Source organism: Neophocaena asiaeorientalis, unplaced genomic scaffold, assembly GCF_003031525.2.
Source record: "Neophocaena asiaeorientalis asiaeorientalis breed wild unplaced genomic scaffold, Neophocaena_asiaeorientalis_V1.1 scaffold681, whole genome shotgun sequence".
NCBI lineage: Eukaryota > Metazoa > Chordata > Mammalia > Artiodactyla > Phocoenidae > Neophocaena > Neophocaena asiaeorientalis.
Genome location: NW_020172271.1, coordinates 1,695,228 through 1,714,956, shown reverse-complemented (window position 1 = coordinate 1,714,956; position 19,729 = coordinate 1,695,228). Strand labels below are relative to the sequence as shown.

The window sequence follows — 19,729 nt, the reverse complement described above, 5'->3', positions numbered from 1 at the left end:
GGCTCCCCTGGTGGCGCAGTGGTTGAGAGTCCGCCTGCCGATACAGGGGACACGGGTTCGTGCCCCGCGTACAGCAAAAAAAAAAAAAAAAAAGAGGATGCCTGAACATCACAAGACACTCAGGAAAAGGAGTCTAGTTCATGGAGTAAAATACTGCAGAGAATTTTGGAGATGAAGATCGAAAGCTGGATTTGGTAATTAGATCACTAGTGACCCAGTGGTCGCAGTGGCGTGTGGGTAGAGGGACCAGATTGTAGTGGGCCTGGGGTACTGAGACAGAAGACACAGAAAGTGTAGATTCATCTCCAATGTTGGTGGGAAGAGAGAGGGAGAGACAGAGTGGTAGTTTAAAAAAGAAGTAGGACAAAAGGGTTTCTGTATCCTGTTTAGGTTGGAGAAGATGAGCCCATTTCTGAGCTAAGAGGAAAGAGTTACAATTGGTTAAAGATACAGGGGGAGAGAAGATAACTATCGTCCAGCTGGCAGGAGGAGATGAGATTCAGAACAGAAAGAGAGGAATTCATCTTGAAGAGGAGAGGGATGTTAAAGTAGTCCCCATCAATGTTCTCTGTGTTCTCTGGCTGGAGCACGTCATCTGCGGACAGCCCGGAGGAAGCTGCGGGCTGAGCAGCCGCAGGAGCCACGAGAGGTTCCGCGAGCAGAAGAGGTAGAGCCAGCCAGGTGGGAGATCCCCAGCTGCAGGGACCCCAGCAGCCTGCACTGCATTGCATTTTTTTTCCAGCCACAGTGGCCCAGGAGGTGAGGAGCATAAACGTGCTGTTTTCCTTCAGGTTTGGGGATTGGCTAACCTGAGGGGCAAGTGAGCAAGGGCACCCAGGGTTCTGTGAAGAGCACCATCGATGCCATGATTTTAGGTCAAGTTTTCCTGCCATTCTCGTGAAGGTCAAATGCAGGGGCAACACCCATTCAGTGAGCCTCCTTCATGGGGCTGGGGGCTAATGGGACTGCCAGTACCTTGGCTGAGCCAGATATGTTTGGAAAGAGGAAACCCCTACAGATGCATGAGGCAGAGGCAACTCTGTGTCACCCAGCCCCGGTGGCTCTAGAGATGGGAATACCAGACTCATCTGCCCTCCTGCTGACTCTCCAGCTCCTGAGGGAATCAGAGGGTCCTAAAAGGGCTGGAAGGAAGCTTAGCAATCACCCAGTCCACTGGTTTGGCAGCAGCGACCCCTGGGGATATTTTGGAAATACGGGGAGGGGGGAGATTTTTGATTGTCACAATGATTAGAGGAATGCTACTGACACTTAGTATTAATGCACGAGACAGTCCTGCACGGAAAAGACAAGAAAAGGTTTGTCCCACTGTCCATGGCTTTCAAATACCTTGCCAAGCAGTGGAAAGCTGTCCACAATTATCTTTGAACTCTGGCCTACATATAAACATAGCTGAGTTTGCTAGGAATGTTTCTGTATATAAATCAAGGAAGGTTGTACTTCAGAACGTCGCTAAGAGCTGGGTATTAGTTTGGAAAATCACCTCTCTGAGGGCAAAGATCCCACAGTCACTGAGCCACTGAAATAACATACCTGTGTCCCTCAGCATTGGCACCTGTCACATTCATGTTGCTTCTACACATAGATGCAAGCATCTCACAGTTTCATCCTATTATGCATTACCATGCTTGAGCATTTACACGCTGAAACACGTATTCCTATATTATAATTGTGTCATTTTAATTTTTATATGTCAGTTAGGGAATTGTATGGATTTTTTATTGAATGAAAGATTCTTTAAATTCCATTCTTTAAATTCCAATTTTCAAAAGTTACACACACATGATTTCATGTAATACCATAATAACCCTTTTTTCCCCACTCCAATATTGCCCCTCCCCCTTTTCCCTCTCCCCACTGGTAACCACTAGTTTGTTCTCTATATATGGATCTGTTTGTTTTTTGTTATATTCACTAGTTTGTTGTATTTTTTTAGATTCCACATATAAGTGATACCATACAATATTTTTCTTTCCTTGTCTGACTTACTGCACTTAACATAATGCCCTCCAAGTCCATCCACATCGCTGCAAATTTTATTCTTTTTTATGGCTGAGTAATATTCCATTGTGTGTGTGTGTGTGTACACTACATCTTCTTTATCCATTCATCTGTTGATGGGCAGTTAGGTTGCTTCCATACTTTGGCAATTGTAAATAATGCTGGTATGAATGTTGGTGTGCATGTATCTTTTTGAATTAGTCTTTTTGTTTTTTTCAGATGTATACCCATGAGTGGAATTGCTGGGTCATATGGTAGTTCTATTTTTAGTTTTTTGAGAAACCTCCATACTGCTTTCCACAGTGGCTGCAACAATTTACATTGTACTGATTTTTTAAAAATATTTTTAAAGCAGGTTTTAATCTCTATTATTTTATTTCAGAATAATAAAGAGGATACTATCAACCATTGGCTATAAAAGAGGGTGCTTTAACTCTAGTAGAGTTAGAAAAGAGTCGAGTCTAATCTCTCAATGAGTGAATTCTCTCTACAGCAACTCTAATGGCTAGTTGTCCAGATCTGCTTGACCATTTCCAGGGCAGGGAATTCATCCCCCCACCAGTAGTCTGTTCCATCATCAGGCAGCTGGCTGTGCTGAGAAATAAAGAGACGGCTTGCATATAAGGAGCTGAACTTGTCATTGAATAACTTCCCCCTTCACTAGTTCTACTTCTGTCCTCCGAGGCCACGTCGAAAGTGTCAATCCTTCTGCATGAGATCTCTCTGATATTTGTATGTGGCCAGAAACCCCGTGTATATCCCCTCTGCCCCCCTGCTCACTGTCTTCTCTTCTCCAGACAGAAGGTCTGCAGGCCCCTCATCATCCTGTACATGACATGATTTTTGTGCCCCTTTGTTATCTTGGCCAAACAGACACCTGTATTAAGCATGAGGGCTTCAGAGAGACCAGCAGGTCCCAGTCTGTTCAGAGGATACTTTACAGACTGCTGACCTATTCAATGTGCTCAGCTCCGGGCACACAAAGATGATTGAGAAAGAGGTATTGTCCCTGGGAGCTCAGCCAATGGTGAAATAGTCACATGAAACGGCACACAGAACATACTCTTATCTCCCTTCTCTCCCAAGACCCCTCTAGACGTATAGGAAGGGGATATTCTTTTTAAAGAAAAATACTATGAGGAGGAGAGGCCATCAGCAGATAAGAGGTTTCCACAAACTTTTAGAAGAGTAAGAGCAGGTGGAGGTAGGGAACAGTCGCGTGGCAGAGTGGAGAAAGAATCGGCTTAGAGAGCTCAGAGAAAGGGAGGTGGAAGAGAAGGGACGTATTCACTCCTGAGAACTGGTCCCCACAGGGCCGGCAGTGGCAGAAGGCAAGAGTGAGATCTGGTATCGGAGTAGGGAGATTATTTGAAAGTCCACTTATGTAACTGTCAACCTGCACCACCAAACAAATATTTACAGCCAGGGCTCTAACCCTCAGCCACGTGATTAGAGGCTTCTTCTCAGGAAAATGGAGTGGCCCCAGAAAACAGACATGTGAGCGTCCCCACATAATAGCTGGCTCCCACTGAGAACCCAAAAGCCAAACTCAGCTACTGAGAAAACCCCACCCAAGCACACAGAACTCCCAAATGACATTTCAGTGTCTTATGTTTCAACATACAAATAGATACAGCCAAAGATAATCCACCCCCAAAGAGAGTCTCTGACATAATGCGACGGGGGGAAATACAGAGAAAGAAGACCCCTGAGAAAATTGAAATAACGTAAGGAGCAGAAAAGAAGTCAGACAAGACAGACACAGCCTCTAATTCGTGTCCACAGAGACAGTACCAAAAGGGAAAACTCAGAGGACAAGAAAGCACTCATGGAAATTAAAACATTTTAAGAGTGCTGCCAAAGTAAAATATTCAGTTGATTTAAAGATAAGATTAAGGAAATTTCCTGGAAAGCAGAAGATAAAAATTCAATAGTGTTGGAAGATGAAGTTGAGGAAATAACCCAGAGAGCAGATAACAAGACAGATGAAAAAGATAATAGAGATGGAAAGAGAATCAATTTGGTAGGTTCACATGGGACTAATAGGAGTTCTAGAAAGAGAGAACAAAGAACATTGAGCGGAGGAAACAATCAAGAAAATTATCAGCTCTGAAGTTTAGAGGTCTTTACAGAGTCCCCAAGTCCATACAGAACAAAGAGTAAAATCAGTAGTGTATGTCAACCTAAAATTTCAGTATATCAGGGACAAAGAGAATAACCCGAAAACATCCAGAGAGAAAATATCAACATAAAATCCCTGTGAACATTACAGAGGCATGAGAATTCTTAATGGCAACACCAGACTCTAAAATGCAGAGAAACCAGACCTTCAAAATTCAGAGGGAAGGGAATTTCAACCCAGAATTCAATACACGACAAATTATCATCATCTAGTATGGAATAAAGACTTTTTTTAGATTATATAAGAACTCAATACACCATTTAAGGAAGTTATTAATAACGTACTCCACAAAATAAAGGCGGAAGCCAAGAAAGGTGAACAGGAAATTCCAGACGCAGTGGTTCCCATCTGGAGAGCAGCTGGGAGATGTCCCAGGATGATAGCTGAGCCCAGGGAGCTGCCATCTAGTTGGGAGCCCAAAGGAGAAAGGGCTCATGACTGGGGGTTTCCCAAAGGTAAAGTACCTGAGGTGCCAGAGCTTCTGAATAAAGCATGGAGGATTGTTTGAAGGAGATCGTGGCAAAAATAAAATAGAGACAATTAGAGTAAAGCAAAAACCTACACACACAAAACTTAAACCTTGTACCCTAATTGATTCTGCAATGGCCATGTTTACATTGTCACAATACTATAAACACTAATTAACCAAAGATGGTGATACAACAGGAGAGGCAAGGCATGGACAGTGTAATATAAGTGAACCCTCATCTGTTATATAAGAAGTATAGATGAGGGTGAGCATATTTTCATATACTCATGAGCCATTTTTATTTCCTCTTCTGTTTTGTGTTTTGGTTATTTTTCTTTTTCTATGTATTTCAAACCAGATTCATCATATAGCTTACTGATAAACCAAAGAAGGATTCCCATCAGGGTAAGGAGGAGTTAGATGAAGCATTAACTAAAGCAGTTAAGTAAGAGGCAGACATGAAGCACCAAATTAGGAAACAGGAAGTAAAATTGTATCATTAATGTAAAATGATGCGATCGCATAACTTGAAAACCCAAGAGAATCAATGGGAAAAATTGCAAATAATAAGAATTCTGTAGGATTGATGATGCAAAAGTAATATGGCAAATTAATAGCATTCCTATATAAAATGAACAGAAGTTTAAAAATACAATGGACGAGGCTTCCCTGGTGGCGCAGTGGTTGAGAGTCCGCCTGCCGTTGCAGGGGACGCGGGTTCGTGCCCCGGTCCGGAAGGATCCCATATGCCGCGGAGCAGCTGGGCCTGTGAGCCATGGCCGCTGAGCCTGCGCGTCCGGAGCCTGTGCTCCGCAACGGGAGAGGCCACAAGAGTGAGAGGCCCACGTACCGAAAAAAAATATATATATATATACAATGGAGGGGAAAACCAATTGTAATAGCAATAAAGGGTAAGGTCCATTATGAAGAATTCTGAAACATTGTTGAGGAACGTAACAGATGAACTCATCAAATGGAGATGAAAAACTTCTTGGGTTGGAAAATGTTGATCCTAAGTATAATGTTGTTAATTCTTCCTAAATTATGCTTTACACTTAAATATCTAGATAATACCTAGATAATTTTTTTTCTTGAAACCAGACAAGCTTATTCTCAAGTTCGTATGGAAAAATAAACATGCATGAATAGCCAGGAAATTCTTATAAAGAGGAGTCGTGAGAAGAGAGCAGCTCTACCCTATGCGGAAACATAATTAAAATAGAGAGGCACTGGAGAACATTTGGTCAGATCAATACAACAGAATAAAGAGCTCAGAAATAGATACAAATTTATATGGGCACTAAAATAAATAGGTCTGGGCACAGCTGGAGACATCTGGGGGAAAAGTTGACTCCTACTTCTTTACTTCAAAATAATGGAACAAATATATAAAAGTTAAAACTGAAGCCATAAAAGTACTAGAAGAAAATATGGAGCATTAAAATATATATATTTCTAAATATATATATATATGATCTTGGAATAGGGGAGAACTGTGTGCTCATGAAGCAATTCAGCAAAAGACTGGCTAAATCAACTATTTAAAAATATACATCTGGGGACTTCCCTGGTGGTGCAGTGGTTAAGACTTCATGCTCCTGATGCAGGGGGCCCAGGTTTGATACCTGGTCAGAGAGCTAGATCCCACATGCATGCCACAACTAAGAGTTCACATGCCACAACTAAGGAGCCAGTGATCTGCAACTAAGGAGCCCATGAGCCACAACTAAGGAGCCCTCCGCCACAACTAAGGAGCCTGCCTGCTGCAACTAAAACCCGACGCAACCAAATAAATAAATAAATATTAAAAACAAACAAACAAAATACCCCACTCTTCCCCTTCCCCTTACTCAATAAAAAATATATTTATATATACATATGCATTGGAAAAAAGCACATATAGACAAGATCAAATAACAAATGATAAATTGCTGAAAGATACTTGCAGACATATGTGGCAGACAAATGCCTACTTTTTTCTATAGAAAGAATCACTACAAATCAATATAAAAAATGAAAAATCCAATTGAAAAATGGGCAAAGGATGTGAATAAACTTCAGAGATAAATTCATTGCTCTTGCACAGATAAAAAGATGCTCAACCTTACTTATAATGAGGGAACTGCAAGTGAAGATTGCAATGAGATGTCAATTTTCATCCATCAAAACTCAACAAAGCTCAAAAATAGAATAGCGTATTGGCAAGGATGGGGGGCATTCATGCATTATTGGTGGGAGACTAAATTGGTATAAACCAAGATCTACTGTCAAGTGGAAAAGGCAAGGATAGAACAGTGTGTACAGCATGCTACCTACCATTTCCATTTAAAAAAGTAAACACATATATTTTGTATAGATATAGAGGAGCTCTGGAAGAAAGCACAAGACACGGGTCTCCTTTCTTCCTTCCTTCCTTCCTTCCTTCCCTCCCTCCCTCCCTCCCTTCCTTCTTTCCTTCCTTCCTTTTTAAAAAAATAGAAATAATTTTATTTTTTCTAATTATAAAAGTAATATTTGCTTCTCATAATAAAAGAATCTGAAAAATACAGAAAAATGTTGAAAAAGAAAGCAAAACCATCTTCAGTCTTTTCACTCAGAAAAATCACAGTTAACATTTTGGCATATATTCTTTCAGATATTTTTCCTGATATATATTTTGTGAAATGGCATCCTAGCTTGCACACTATTTTCAATCTGATCTTTTTCTCATTCAACAGCATCTCTGTCTTCCTATTTGAATGGTCAAAATTTATACTGCTTTCTAAGAGAAACATATGTATTAAGGACATTCATCTTTGTGTGTCATATCACAAATATTTTCCTAGTTTGGATTTTTAATTCGTATGAGGTTGAAAACTTTTTATTTGGGGGAATTTTCAAACATATATAAAAGAAGGGAGAATAGTGCAATTAGCCTCGGCATATCCATCACCCAGCTTCAAAATATAGCAAATTTTGTTTCATCTATATCCCTCCCACTTCCCTCCCATTATTTTGAAGCAAATCCCGTATATCATAGCATTTTATCTGTAAATATTTTGGCAATATAGTGTCTTTGACATATGGAAAATTTCATTGTTTCAGTAAATCAAATCAAATCAGAAGAAAATAGTCTTCATAAAACCCCAGCACGATTTCTTTTTTTTTTCAGTTTCTAATAGTATTTATTTATTTATTTTTAACATCTTTATTGGAGTATAATTGCTTTACAATGGTGTGTTAATTTCTGCTTTATAACAAAGTGAATCAGCTATACGTATACATATATCCCCATATCTCCTCCCTCTTGCGTCTCCCTATCCCACCCCTCTAGGGGGACACAAAGCACCGAGCTGATCTCCCTGTGCTATGCAGCTGCTCCCCCCTCGCTATCTATTTTACATTTGGTAGTGTATATATGTCCATGCCACTCTCTCACTTTGTCCCAGCTTACCATTCGCCCTCAAGTCCATTCTGTGTCCTCAAGTCCATTCTCTACGTCTGCATCTTTATTCCTGTCCTGCCCCTAGGTTCTTCAGAACCTTTTTTTTTTTTTAGATTCCATATATATGTGTTAGCATACGGTATTTGTTTTTCTCTTTCTGACTTACTTCACTCTGTATGACAGTCTCTAGGTCCATCCATCTCACTGCAAATAACTCAATTTCGTTTCTCTTTATGGCTGAGTAATATTCCATTGTATATATGCCAGCACGATTTCTTGAACAGCATATTCTTGCCCCCACTGTCTCGAAATGCCAGTTGGATTTTCTGTTCTGTTCCTTTGATCCATCTGTTGACTCTGACACCAATACTTTACTGCTGCAATTACTATAGGTTTAAAATATATTTGTTCGTATTTGATATGACAAGCATCAGGGGATGCTCTAATTCAGTCTTTTTTTCCCAAAAAATTTCTTATGTATTTCTTCACATTTATTCATCCAGATTAATGTCAGATTTATTTTATCAACTTCAACTCAAAAACTCAATTGAGATTTTGATTGCACTTATGAGAAATTCATGATGAATTTGGGGAAGATTGACTTTTTACAATATCAAGTCTTCTTATCTTAAAACTGAGTATGGCCCTCTATTCGTTTGAATTGTTCAGTAAAATGTGAGAGCTTTTCTTTATAAGGTCCTGCACTCTTCCTGTTAAGATTTTTTCCCTGATATTTTATATTTTGGTTGCTATTGTGAATGCAACCCTTTCTCCCATTAAATTTTCTAACTGGTTGTTACCATTATGTAGAAAATCTAATATATTTTTCTATATTTCTTTTGTAACTAGCTTAATCAACTTATTAATTATAATAATTTTCACTTGATCCTTGGATTTTCTGGGAAGTTAATCAGGTTTTTGACTCTCCCTTTCCAATAATTATATCACTTTTTCTTTTTCTTTTTTTTTTTTTTTTTTGCGGTACGTGGGCCTCTCACCGCCGCGGCCCCTCCCATTGCCGAGCACAGGCTCCAGACGCACAGGACCAGCGGCCATGGCTCACGGGCCCAGCCTCTCTGAGGCACGTGGGATCCTCCCGGACAGGGGCATGAACCCGTGTCGCCTGCATTGGCAGGCGGACTCTCAACCACTGCACCACACAGGGAAGCCCTCTTTTTTTTTTACTATGGCATTGACTAGAACTTATTTCCATACAATCTTTCATGACAGCTTGAATCAAGGACGTCTTTGCATAGTTACAGGATAACGTTTTATCTTTAAGCATGACATTAGTTCCTGGTTTAGACTTGTACTTTATCCCTCTTTGGAATTATCACTCTATTCCAAGTTTACTCTGGGGATTTTTTTTTAATGTATACTATATTTTTTCAAATGCCTTTTGGGCATCTATCTAATGGCCATATGATTTTTCTCCTTTAATCTCTATTCCTGAGACAAGTTGCATTGATAGATTTGTTAAGGTTGACAGTCTTCGAATTCCTGCAATAAACTTCACTTTGTCATTTATACTATTATATTTATTACTCTTCTGCTGGATTCAGTTTATAATATTTTTTATCCCATTAATGTTGGTGTACAAGACTACAGACTACTCTTTCAGAAGCTTAGCTGAGAAGGGGAAGAAAGAGAGAACCAAAGCTATAGTGACTCAGAATGAAGGAAGTATGTATTTTGAGCATACTTCCTCAAAGTATGAATAGGTTTGTGGGGACATGTCCAGGGGAGAGGAAACACTTGAGGACGTAAGAGAAAGAGGACATAACTGATGGAACAGGAGCCTGTGACGCTGAGACTGGAGGGGAAGAGTCCAGGACAGGTGAGAGAGGCCACATCAGTTGGGGCCGGTCATGGTTGGAGGCCTCAGTCGCCATGGCGTCAAGGAAGCACGGTTATCCTCCCGGGTTAGTGGGTGAGGGCTGGAGGCGTGTAGTGGAAGTTGAGAACAGCTGCTGAGAGAAATGAGGAAAATCAGAGGATTGTCGTGGACGCCAGGCCACACTGAGGTTGAAGACCTTGGCTTTGGGGGGCTTCAGTTTGCAAGATGATGTAATTATTTTTTCTAGGAGCGTTGTGGGTGTGGAAGGGGACTGTGGGCCCGACGCGGTGTTGGCGTTCTGATGGGTGAATGTGGAAGGCAGCCGGTGGAGCTGTGGACCTGGCAGTTCCCGCACGTTGGCAACGGGGATCATGAGGAACTGAGAGCATACACATGACACAGCAGGCCTCTCGGAGAGCACAGGTTGTCTTTTTTTGGGGGGGGGCAGTACGCGGGCCTCTCACTGTTGTGGCCTCTCCCGTGGTGGAGCACAGGCTCCGGACGCGCAGGCTCAGCGGCCATGGCTCACGGGCCAAGCCGGTCTGTGGCACGTGGGATCCTCCCGGACTGGGGCACGAACCCGTGTCCCCTGCATTGGCAGGCGGACTCTCAACCACTGCGCCACCAGGGAAGCCCACAGGTTGTCTTTTTTAAAACGTCCACCTTGAGGCAAAATTTTCCATTTTTGCCCTGTCACAAAACAAACAGAATGCACCATGGCTTAAGCCAGATAACTTATGTAACTGATTTCATGCTCTGTCACATTTCTGACAGTTACAAAAAGTCTGTGCTTGTGTTGGGACCACAGGAAGTGTGTTCTACTGCAGGGGAAACGCTGAGAGGAGGGAGTGGTTCAGGTGATCTGGCCAGCAGATCCAGCTGGGAGAAAGGGGGCTGGTGGAGACAGGGTGGCTGGGAGCTGGCCAAGGCTGTGAGTGCCTGAAGGGAGCTAGAGGTGAAAGACCTGGAGAGCAGGAGGCCCAAGGCCCCAAGGCTGGCCTGTTGAGTGGGCATTCTACCTGGATCTTGAGGTCACTCCCAAATGATGCTGGGAGAGACAGGGAGACAGTAAGCTGGACATAGGTTTCAGTGAGTGTGGAGGAGTGTCCAGGGAGTTGGGAGGATGGCACTGAGGCGGGGAGGTGGGTGTGGCTGGAAGGTAGGCCCTGCAGAGGAGGAGCAGGTATGTTTGGAAAGTTGCAGTGGGGAGCAAGAAAAATGCTGACTCGCCCTGGGCCCCTCGATGGAGCCTGGGAGGCCCAGAGAGGGGAGTGACCCACTGGAGACCATCCCTTACCCCACCCCCGCCCACCCAGCTAACAAGCAGCAGGGCTGGGATACACACCCCGGTCTGTGGCTCCCTGAGGGTCAGCAGGCAGACTTCTGGGTGAGGGTGTGACCTGTAGGCACTGCCATCCCCATCCTGCAAGACCCTGTCAGAGCTGAGCCCAGAGGCCCCCCCGGCACTCCCTGCTGAAGGTGGCCTCTGGGTGGCTTGGCTAAAAGTGTCCAACCCCAGTAATAAAGTTGCAGACGTAGAGAATGGACTTGAGGACACACGGAGGGGGAAGGGTAAGCTGGGACGAAGTGAGAGAGTGGCGTCGACATATATACACTACCAAATGTAAAATAGATAGCTAGTGGGAAGCAGCCGCATAGCACAGGGAGATCAGCTCGGTGCTTTGTGACCGCCTAGAGGGGTGGGATAGGGAGGGTGGGAGGGAGACACAAGAGGGAGGAGCTATGGGGATATATGTATATGTATATGTATAGCTGATTGTTATAAAGCAGAAACTAACACACCACTGTAAAGTAATTATACTCTAATAAAGGTGTTAAAAAAATTTTTTTAAACTGTCCAACCCTGAATGTGCCCAGGCAGCCAGGGAGCACAAGGATGGAGCACCCTTCTAGAACCCAGGGGCTCTGCCTCCACATCAGAGTGGCCCAACCTGTCTCCCCTTCCTGGTGCATTCTTTTGGGACTGCCCCCTCCTGGATGAAAGAGGATGTAGTGCCTATGGGATTTGGCCCTGGATGGAAAGGGTTTACATCTGACCGTAGCTATTGCGGGCTCTGGAACCTTGGGCAGGCAGCCATCTAAGTTTCAGACTTATTACCTGCAAAAAGGGGATGCAGGACTTAATCTAGCATGTATGATTCCCTTGCTAGTTGCTGTTATGATGAAAGGAAGGAGTCCACGTGTCACCGGTTGAGTTCTCCAGGTTCTCTCAGAAGCTGACTCTGGGAGGGCGAGTAACAGACTGGACATTTATTAGGTCGCACTCTCAAGATCAGCACCCACTGGGGAGGGGGGGAGTCCTTCAGAACCGCCGAGTCAGTTAACTCCTGTGCTTTGCCTTGGGAAGGAGAGGGCAACGGGCAAGGTGCCCTCCTCAGTCAAGGACGGTTCCAGAAGAGGGATGGGGACCGTCAGGGTGGCAGCACTCCCTGCAGCTGGGAGAATAAGTCCTTCAGCTGTAAAGCCAGTCCTGGGCTCAGCCCCTGCATGGATTGGTTGATCTGGGGGAGCCATGAACCCCCTAATATCATGAGAAAAGTTGGTATCCTTTCTAAGGTGAGAGTCTACTTTTTATCAGCTCCCCTAAAAGGGTCTCTGACCCTAGTTTTTAGGAACGATTACTTTAGGGTCACATTCTAAGTGGAGAAGGGAGTCTCCTTGACCTTCTCACTCTACAGTCCGCCTCTCCCCACCTGGTCATGTCTGGGAAGCCCCTTCTAGGTGTAGTGGTTAATAGGGAGGTGTTGGTGCCAGACTCACTGCCTGGGTTCAAATCCTGATTCTGCCCCTTGCTGGCTGCGGCGCCTTGGGGGATTTTCTTCTGTAGCAGTGGGGGGAAACATAGCCCCTATCTCACAGATAGCCGTGTGGACAAATGTCAGTGCCTAGAGCAGCGCCTGCTCTCGTCTAAGTGTGAGCTGCTATGTGAAGAGCTCAGGATTTTCACCACACTTTCTGGGATTTGAGCTCCGTCAACCTCCTTTCTCACCATGTTGACACATCATTTACCATATCCTCTGTTTCTCTTCAGAATGTGTTGGTATTTTTGAGGGGCTTCCAAGGGGCTCCACCTGAGTCCTTGGCTTCATACCTGCTTGACTCCTTCAAAAATCTTCCTTGGTTTTTCTTCTGTCTTCTGTCATTTCCCCTAAGCCATCTGCCCCTTCCCCAGGACCTGTAAACAGCAACAGCTCCCCTCACCCAACACCCTCCTCAGCTGCTTCCTCTTTCTGCTTCCTTTCCCTTGACCAGTAAACTTCTAAAAAATAAAATAAAATACCTCGAACTGTTGCCTTCCCACTTTCCCCTTCCCCACCCACTCCTCAAGTGCTGACTGTGGGCTCTACCTGGTTTCTTTCTCCGAAGCTGCTCTCTGAGGTCATATGGCTGCTGAGAGCAAAGGACTGGCACTGCAGATGCTCTCCCTCCTATCCCCCTCCCTTCCCCAGCCCCTCCCTCCCTCCTTTCTCCCCTTGTACTTGCTCAGCCCAGGCCACACTCCCAGACTGACTCTCAAATTACCAGCCTTCTCCAGCTCTCTGGTGCCTGTCCAGCCCCCTCTTCCTCCTCAGCCTCAAGTCAGGGCACTGCTCTTAGATCTGTCATTTCTTACATCTGTAGGTGGACGTTTTTCACCAAATTAGGGGTATTTTCAGCTTTTATTCCTGAAAATATTCCTTTCTGCTCAATTCTCTCTCTCCTTTCCTTCTGATTCTTTTTATGTTAAATTACCTGATGTTGTCCCATGGGTCAGTGAGTCTCTGTTCCTTTTTAAATCATTTTTCTGTGTTCTTCAGATGGGATAATTTCTATTGATCTATTTTCAAGTTCAATGACCCTTTCTTCTGAGACCCCAATCTGATGTTTTAAGTTTATCCAGTGAATTTTTTATTTTAGATCTTGTAGCTTTGAGTCCTGGAATTTCCATTTAGATCTTTTATATAGTTTCCATTTTCTGCTGAAATTTCTACATCTGTTCACTCATTATGAATATCTTTTCCTTTTAAATGTCTAAACATATTTATGGTAGTTGTTTACAAATTCCTTTCTATTAATTATAACATCTCTATTACTTGGGGACCTGCTTGTATTGGATCTATTTTTCTTGATAATGGGTCTCATTTTCCTGTTTCTTCTCATGTCTAAAATGTTTTCTTACTGTATTGTTGGCCATTATGGATGAGACATTGTAAGGAGTCTAGTTTTTTTTTTCCTTTAAAGGGTGTTGATTTGCTTCTGGTAGACATTAATTGCAGGTGGATCATCTTGATCCTGGCAGGCTAATGTTTTTTTTCTTTGCTGTTTTTTATTTTTTTTCCTTGGTCTTAGGGTATGGCAGTGACTCTAAGTCATGGTTGTTAGCCCAAGGTGTTGACTTTCCGGGATCACTCCTGAATGCTCCAAGTACTTACTGAGGTCTTGCTACTTCTGGTTGGACTGGAATTTGGTCTCTGGGCCCTGAATGACCTGTAGTAACGCTGTACAGCAGCCGCTCCCTGCTGGGATTTGTGGAGTCTTGTCCTATGCAGAGCAGCCCAGCCCTCAGCCAAGTACCCTTGTAGATGCCACAGTCTCCTTCAGCACAACTCCCTTCTCTCCACTATTGTGTTTGTTTGCTAGGGCTGCTGTAACAGAGTACCACAGACTGAGTGGCTTAACCAGCCTGTATTCCTCACAGTTATGGAGGCTGGAAGTACAAGATCAAGGTGTCCCTCTGTGTATTCAGATTTCCTCTTCTTATAAGGATGCCAGTCAGATTAGATTAGGGCCCACCGTAACAGCCTCATTTTAACTTACTCATGTCTTTATTTTTTTATTCTATTTTTTTAAATATTTATTTATTTATTTATCTTTGGCTGCATTGGGTCTTCGTTGCCGTGCATGGGCTTTCTCTATTTGCAGCGAGCGGGGGCTACTCTTCGTTGCGGTGGCTTCTCTTGTTGTGGAGCACGGGCTCTAGGCGTGCGGGCTTCAGTAGTTGTGGCACGCGGACTCAGTAATTGTGGCTCTCGCGGCTCTAGAGAACAGACTCAGTAGTTGTGGCGCACGGGCTTAGTTGCTCCACGGCATGTGGGATCTTCCTGGACCAGGGATCGAACCTACGTCCCCCGCATTGGCAGGCGGATTCTTAACCACTGTGCCACCAGGGAAGCCCTGCTCCTGTCTTTAAGAACCCTGTCTCCAAACACAGGCACATTCTGAGGTATGGGGGTTACAGCTTCAACATGTGAATTGCTGGGGGTGGAGGCACAGTTCAGCCCATACCAGCTATCCGGCCCCTCAAATTCTGGCCTCTTCAGCAGCCCTGAACTCTGATCTCCGCCATGTGGAAAGCGCCTGGGTAGAAATCTGAGGCAAACAGGGGCCTCACCTCCTGCCTCCCCCTTCTCAGTAATTGCAGCCTTGCGCTGCCTGTGACCGATGGTTGAAAAGAGCTGCTTTACACATTTTATGCTTCGAACCAGGAGGGCAAGTCCAGTCCTAGCGGCTCTATCGGGGCTGGAGTCAAAGTCCAACAGCTGCTTTTACCTTCTCTGCCCCAGTTCAGGGGTCAGAATTACTCATGATACCAAACAGACTTTCCTTGCCCACGCCGTGAGGGTCACAGTCACGCTGCGACACTTAGCAGGTGCCCGGTGTGCGCTGGCCTGCTTTGCCCGAGCTTCCCTCCCAGCGCTGCCCTGGTCTCCATGGGGACCTTGGATGGGGACTGGGTGGCAAACACCCTCCCCTTCACTTTTCTCTCTGCCTTTGCCTCCCTTGGCTTTATTTATTGCCCCAGGAAGAAGAAAGCCACATTTCCACAGGAGGCAGTTTTGGTGGGGAGACAGGCAGAGAGGTCGGGGCAGAAGGAGGAAGACGGAGATCTAGAGAAAGGCTCTTCCAAGGGCAGTCGACCAAGGCAGGGGAAGCAGGGGAGTAGGAGGGTAGTGCTGGCTTCTCTTCAGGGCTCCACACGGGCCTGCGCTTTGGGCCCAGAATCTGGATATGACCTTTGCAGCGTCAGAATCCTGAGTTTCCATTCACTCTCCCAGAGCGGTGCCAGGGCCAGGGGCCTGACTCATGAATAGCAGAGAAGGCCTGAAGACAGGTTTATCCCTTGACTGTGGCTGGGAGGGGTCAGGGGTAACTTTCCAGGGCCGACACACTCCAGTCTGGCAGCTGCCCACAGCTTAGGGATCTGTACGGCCACCAGAGGACATCAGGACAGCCTGGGATGAGTCTGGGATGAGCCCTTCCTCCTCTAGACCCAGGCTGCCTCCTTCCCCCACAGAATGGAAAACCAGCCCCAAGCCTCTGCTCCCATCTCCCTGTCCCAGGCTCCCTCCAGACCACCTCCTCTGCTTTCATTTGCTGAGAACCATCTCCCCGCTGCTTGGATGTGCCCTTGGCCACAGCTCTGAGCCCCAGACCCTCTCCAAGGGCCCTTCGAGGCAGGTCCAGCAGCACAGCTCCCCAAACCACTCCTCCTCGGGTGCTCGCCTGCTGTGCCATTTACAGCGCTTCTTGATCCCCTAAATCCAGAGGGTGTTGCTTCCAGGCCTGGCCTCCACTTTAAATGGGAAGGAGGGTTTTCTCTGCACACGTGAATATCTGACCTTTGGGAAAAGCTCCTTCTCCTGGAGGTCAGATCCTGGAGAACCCCAGCGAATCATGGCAGTTTTCAGATTTTGAGGCCCTCTTTTCAGAGATCCAGTGAGTTCAGATGGCGGAGTGGGGGTGGGAAGTTGGGTTTCTATTAGCATCAGAAAGAAACACATCAGGAAACTCTAAGATTATTAATAGAATGAAATTCTATAAACTGCAGTACCTCAATTCACCCACCATTCAGAATATACAATAGTTATTTTTATCTAAATTATTTCCTGAACAAGATTCAGATGTTAAATTAAACAACTGTTACTCTATTTAGTTTCATTTTATGGTTAATAAAACTATGAGGCACAATAAGAACTTACAATAGATCCAGAAAATATTATTACTGAGCATTTAAAACGAATGTTCTCTAAATTAATGAGTAAAACTTGAATAAGGAGTGTTTCTACTTTAACACGAAGAAAGGAAAATGTAAATATGAAATTGAGAAAATTACAAGGGCCAACGTGTTACCAAGGGTGTTGCATCGAAAAATATGAAGCTAAAATGAAGAAAGATACGGGAAAGGTGATTCAGCAAGTGATGAAATCACAATGTAAAAAGGCCTAATTTTAGCAGGGGTTCTATTACACAGGAATAGGCTGGATGCACGTATGAAGAGGCCACCTCCTGCAGCTCTGTGGGGAGGGTCAGCTGAGGTAGCAGCAGTTATAACATGAAAACACAGCCCCTTCCCCCTCCCCCTCTCTTCTCTCCCTCCCTCTTTATCTTCCTTCTTTAATTTCTCACTTCCTTCATCCCATCAACACTAACTGTGGGTGCTAGGTATACGTCAGCTAACAAGACAGACAAGATTTCTGTCCTCACGGATTTACAGTCCAGCGGGATAGGCAGACATTAAACGACTAAACAAACAAACCACACTGATAAATATACATTTGCAAAAGGAGATTAAGTGTTGGGAAGACGTACAGGGTGCTATGCAACGGACTGACCGAGTGGATTTCATCTGGGTGCTCAGGGAAGGTTTCTTAGAGGGAGTGCAGAGAAATCAGGAGTTATCCAACTGGAGAGGGAGGGCTGGGGCTCCTGGCAGAGGGGACAGCAAGGGCAAAGGCCCCAAGGCAAGTCTGACGTGTTCAAAGAGCTGGAGGAATGCCAGTATGGCTGGAGCACGGGGAGAGAGGGAAAGACTGACTCAGGAGGAGCCCCCGGTGCTGGGCAGGGCACGGATTTAAGTTAAGGGTGATAAGAGACCATTTAGAGATTTTTTTAAGGAAGAGAAGGACCTGAGCATATTTGCACTAAAAAAAAATAATAATAATTGCAGAGGTGTGAGTGGACGTGGAGTGACCAGGAAGGAGGCTGCTCTGGTCAACAAGGTAGCCAGCGGACGGAGTCTTCTATAGGGCAGGGGCAGTGGGGCAGAGGGAGCGAACAGGTGGATTCAAAATGCATTCAGGAGTTTGAATTTGAGACATATTAGAAATAAGGGTGAGGAAGTGGAGGTGCCCGTGGTGGCCTCTCCACTTGGGGCAGAACAGCCAGGAGGTAGAGGCACCCTCTCCACTGTGTCTGAAACTCTCTTGTTTTACAATTAAGAGGCATTAAAGGTGGCCTTTGAGAGGGAACACGGAGGCCCCCAAGGTCACCCAGCCGGTTGACAGAGCTGGGACTGGATCCCAGTGCAGCGGTTACCACTCAGTGGTGCTGGGAGCAGATCTCCACTGAGTTCCCTGCTCCAGGCTGGGGTGGGGATTCCACGGTCTCACCCGGCACCCTGTGCAGCCCCGCCTCCCTCCCAGGCTGGGCATCCCCCCAGGTCCAGCAGCCTGCTGGGTGGCCTTCCTGCAGGCATGCCCTGCGGAGCCCCTCCACCCAGCCAGGCTACAGGGACGGTGCCAGGGAGGCCTCCACACGCCAGCCCGGAGCACAGTGGCCACATCCACGTGCCCGCCTCCCTTCCTTCTGCTGTTTCTCCTCTCTGGGCAGCCTCCAGCTTCTATTTCTGCCTCCCTCTGTCCCTTCTGCCCTTCACATGTCATGGTCATCATCAAGTCCTACACCTTGATTGCTGTAAGTGGCCCTCTACACAGTGGGTCGTCAACTTCCATTTATTAAATTGGACTGCAGGTCACTTTCCCCCTGAGTTTGCCCCTCTGTCCCCAGTGCTCTGACCCCTCTCCCCGCCTCCCAGACGACCTGTACATCGTCCACTCCTGACTCTGACATCCTCATAAATTTGTTGCATCCACCCTGCCTGCCATCTTTCTGGGTCAGGTCCGCCCTGCTACCTCTCATCAGAATTGTTGCAAAGCGTCTAACTTCTCCCCCACCTGCAGCCTCTCCCTCCTCCAATCAATTTCTTTCCTCTCTTTTTTTTTTTTAATAGATCTTTATTGGAGTATAATTGCTTCACAATACTGTGTTAGTTTCTGTTGCACAACAAAGTGAATCAGCCATATGCGTACACATGTCCCCATATCCCCTCCCTCTTGAGCCTCCCTCCCACCCTCCCTACCCCACCCCTCTAGGTCTTCGCAAAGCACTGAGCTGATCTCCCTGTGCTATGCTGCTGCTTCCCACCAGCCAACTATTTTACATTGGGTAGTGTGTACATGTCGCTGCTACTCTCACTTCGCCCCAGCTTCGCCCTCCCACCCCGTGTCATCAGGTCCATTCTCCATGTCTACTTCTTTATTCCTGCCCTGCAACTAGGTTCATAGCTCTGGCCTTAGACACTGCCATTGCCCTCTCTGGGCCTCAGTTTCTCCATCTTTAAAGAGAAATGTTAGACTAAGGGTATTGATAACTCTAAGAATCTGTCTTTAAAGATTCACGTTAATTGGCTCTTATGATCTATTCAAAGATACACTAGATCAGTGACTCTCAGTGGGGAGTAGGGGCTACATCCCCAAAGGTGAGGGTGTGTCAGAATCTGCCTCCTCCAATCAATTTCATACATGTTTCCTGCTCAAAAACCTCCAGAATCTTTTCCCATTTAGGTTGTTACATAATATTGAGCAAAGTTCCCTGTGCTAGACAGTAGGTCCTTGTTGGTTATCCATTTTAAACATAGCATATATATAACTGAATCACTTTGCTGTACACCTGAAACTAACACAACATTGTTAATTAACTATGCTCCAATATAAAATTAAAAATTAAAAAAAAAAAAAA

General features: G+C 45.2%; 1 long non-coding RNA gene across 5 annotated transcripts in view; it reads left to right on the top strand.

Annotated features, from left to right (window-relative positions):
• The first annotated feature begins 9,819 nt into the window (after window positions 1-9,819).
• The window catches only part of LOC112411429 (uncharacterized), a 23,794-nt gene continuing 13,884 nt past the window's right edge, over window positions 9,820-19,729 (top strand). For 4 of the 5 annotated variants that reach the window (XR_003005614.1, XR_003005611.1, XR_003005612.1 and 1 more), the window contains exons 1-2: window positions 9,820-9,931; window positions 10,179-10,354. This is a non-coding gene — a long non-coding RNA (uncharacterized LOC112411429). The remainder of the gene's footprint in view (window positions 9,932-10,178; window positions 10,355-19,729) is intronic. The other variant, XR_003005613.1, reaches the window with a different exon arrangement.